Raw genomic sequence first — 3,298 nt, 5'->3', positions numbered from 1 at the left:
CTCACGGTGCCCAGATTCTCAACTACCTCTGACTGTATATATTGTATATTAACTCTAAAATGTATAACTGCATTATATATTGTATATGTGTAACCTGTCCTTAAGCGCCCGTTTACTCCTGGGTCTGGAGCGCTATATAAATAAATAAACAAACAAACAAACAAACAAACAAACAAACAAACAAACAAGCCACAAGGGAAACCAAATCAGGCTAGTGTACCTTCTGGTCCCAGACCAGAAGGAGGTCAGAACAAGCCATCATTCATAAAGACATTTGGGAAATGTTATGTTTGTGGTTCAACTGACCATGTGAAAGGGGATCCCAGATGTAAGGGTAAACCTTCAGGGGTCCACACTGTTTCCTTAGCCTTCGCTCATGAGGAGGAAGTACAAATGGCCAGTGGAAACTTTCAACTACTAGCTGAAGACCCCATAAGAGTCTCAGCTAGTGTTTCTTTAGTGTCCTTGGGGTTATGGGAACAACAGAATTGAATTTAGATGTCTATAATTCTATCCCAAATAATACTAAAGATTATTATAAGGACAGTGTCCTAGTGAATGGTCAGGAGACCCCTGCCATTAGAGACACTGGAGCCAGCATGACTGTGGTGGACAAATCTTTTTTCAAGGTGGAGGATGTTGCTGAGGCACCCAAACGCCCCACCAAGTTATCTGGAGGGCCTGTGTAGATGCTTCCCCAGTTACCAGCTCTCATCAAGTGCAATGACATGATTGTAAGGATACGTGTTAGTGTGCAATCTGAAGTACCTGGAAGGGTTCTATTAGGAAATGGCCTAAAAGATCTTGAAGTAGTGTCAAGTACTCCCAAACCTCCCAGCAAAAGACTACAGGAGCTCACCAGACCTGCAAGGGAGAGGACCTTGAAGGGCTCTCCTGAGGAGATGATAGAAAAAGAAATCACTCCTACTCCACTGGAGTTACTAACTGCTATTTCTGAGCAACCAGAAGCAAAGGGGCAACCCAAGGCTTCTAAGAAGAAACCAGCAGGAAGCACCCCTGTGCTTCCAACAAGGACATCCCCTAGGTTGTCCAAAGTCACACCTGTGACACCTCCTCCAGCTGAGGCTGAGAGTGAGGTACAACCCTGTGTGGTTGAACTAGAACCTGAGGATTCAGACCTAGTAGAAGGCCAGGATATTATTGGAGATCTGGACCCTGTGGACCATCCTGAGCTGCAGTCTTTACTTGCAGAAGGTGGACCCAACAGGGCAGACTTCAGTAGGGAACAAAGAGAATGTCCAACTCTGGAAGGTCTTCGCCACCGGGCAGCTTCTCAGCTTGAAGGGCAAGAGCCTGGGAAGTACAGGTTGCATTGGGAAGATGGCCTCTTCTACAGTGAACCGGCTGAGTCAACCCCTGGAGACTACAAAAGACTTGTAGTGCCCCAAGAGAACAGACTCCAATTCTTGCAACTAGCCCATGAGATACCTTTAGCTGGTCACTTGAGTTTCAAGAAGACCAAGGAAAGGCTCTCTCTCTACTTTTATTGGCCTAACATACCCTGAAGCTATTCCTATGAGGACTGTTACAGCCCAGGCTGTGGCTAAGGCCTTCCTTGGTATTTTTACCATGGTTGGGTTTCCTAAGGAGGTAATATCCGACAGGAGGTCAAATTTTACGTCCCACTACATGAAGGCCATGTGGAAAAACTGTGGAGTTACCTACAAGTTCTCCACTGTATACCACCCTCAGACAAACGGGTTGGTAGAAAGGTTCAACAGAACCATGAAGAGCATGATAGGAGCTCTAGAAGACCCCCTTAAAAGAAAGCGGGATCTTCTACTGCCATGCCTTCTCCGTACATGTAGAGAAGTCCCTCAGGAGGGAGTGGGTTACAGTCCCTTTGAACTTCTCTATGGCCATCCAGTCAGAGGTCCATTGGCCCTGATTAAGGAGGGGTTGGAGAGTGCTCCTTCCTCCAAGCCAGTCAGAGTGACTGACTATGTGATAGGACTCTGGAGGAGAATGTCACACATGATGGCTGAAGCAAGTAACAACTTGAAAGCAGGTCAGGCTCTGGTTAAGCATTGGCATGACCAGAAGGCCAACATGGTTGAGTTCGCTCAAGACCAGCTCGTTCTTGTTATGCCAACAAGGCAGAGGGCCTTGCAGGACAAGTGGATAGGACCCTTCAAGATTGTGGGAAAACTTGAAGAGGTGAACTATATGGTGGATTTAGTCAATCCTAAGGTGGCTCCCAGAGTCTTTCACACCAACCATTTGAAAGCTTATGTCTCGAGACCAGAAGTGGGAGCTTTGCTTCTAGCTTCAGCTCAAGAGGAGGAGTAGAGTGAACCTCTGCCTGACCTTCTCAGAGGCGTACCTTTAGATGAGAAAATAGAAGGAGTTAATCTCTCTTCTAATCTGACTTCTGAACAACAGGAGGAGTGCAAAGTTTTGTTGACTCAATTTCCCCCCCTGTTTTCACTTTCACCAGGCTTGACCCCTTGGGACCAGCATGATATCAACATTGGTGACTGTTTACATGTCAAAAGCAGGGGTTACAGAATGTCAGAGAATATAAGAACCCACATCAAAGGAGAGGTCAACAAGAGGCTTGATCTCGGGGTAATAGAACCCTCTACTAGTCCATGGTCTAGCCCAGGTGTGTTAGTACCAAAGGCAGGATCCAAGGAGTTGAGATTCTGTGTGGACTATAGAGCTCTAAATGCAGTCACTAAGACTGATGCCCATCCTTTGCCAAGGACAAATGAGCTGGTCAATAGACTTGGTTCAGCCAAGTACCTCAGCACATTTGATCTCACATCAGGCTATTGGCAAATAGCCTTGACAGACCATGCCAAGGAGAAAACTGCATTCTCCACCCCAGCTGGCCTATACCAATTTAAGGTTATGTCTTTTGGATTAAATAATGCACCTGCTACATTCCAAAGGATGGTTAATCAGGTTCTGAATGGGATGGAGGACTTCTGCATGGCATACTTGGATGACATTGCAGTGTTCAGCCCTACTTGGAAAGAACATGTTGACCACCTAGGATATGTATGGCAGGCTCTTGAGCAGGCCCAGCTGACCATAAAGGCAAGCAAATGTCAAATTGGTCAGAGTAAAGTGGTCTACCTTGGTCATGAGGTAGGAGGCAGCAAGATAGAAGCTGTGCAAAATTACACCACCCCTTCTACTCAAACCCAGGTGAGAGCCTTTTAGGCCTCACTGGGTACTACAGGAATTTCATAGAGAACTATGGGACCATAGCTTCTCCACTGAATGTAATCTCATCTCCAAAATTCCCTAAAAAGGTCAAATGGAATGAGGA

The sequence above is a fragment of the Ambystoma mexicanum genome, chromosome 2p (assembly GCF_040938575.1).
Source record: "Ambystoma mexicanum isolate Mex_15411 chromosome 2p, UKY_AmexF1_1, whole genome shotgun sequence".
Classification (NCBI taxonomy): Eukaryota; Metazoa; Chordata; class Amphibia; order Caudata; family Ambystomatidae; genus Ambystoma; species Ambystoma mexicanum.
Note: the sequence above shows the minus strand (reverse complement) of the source record.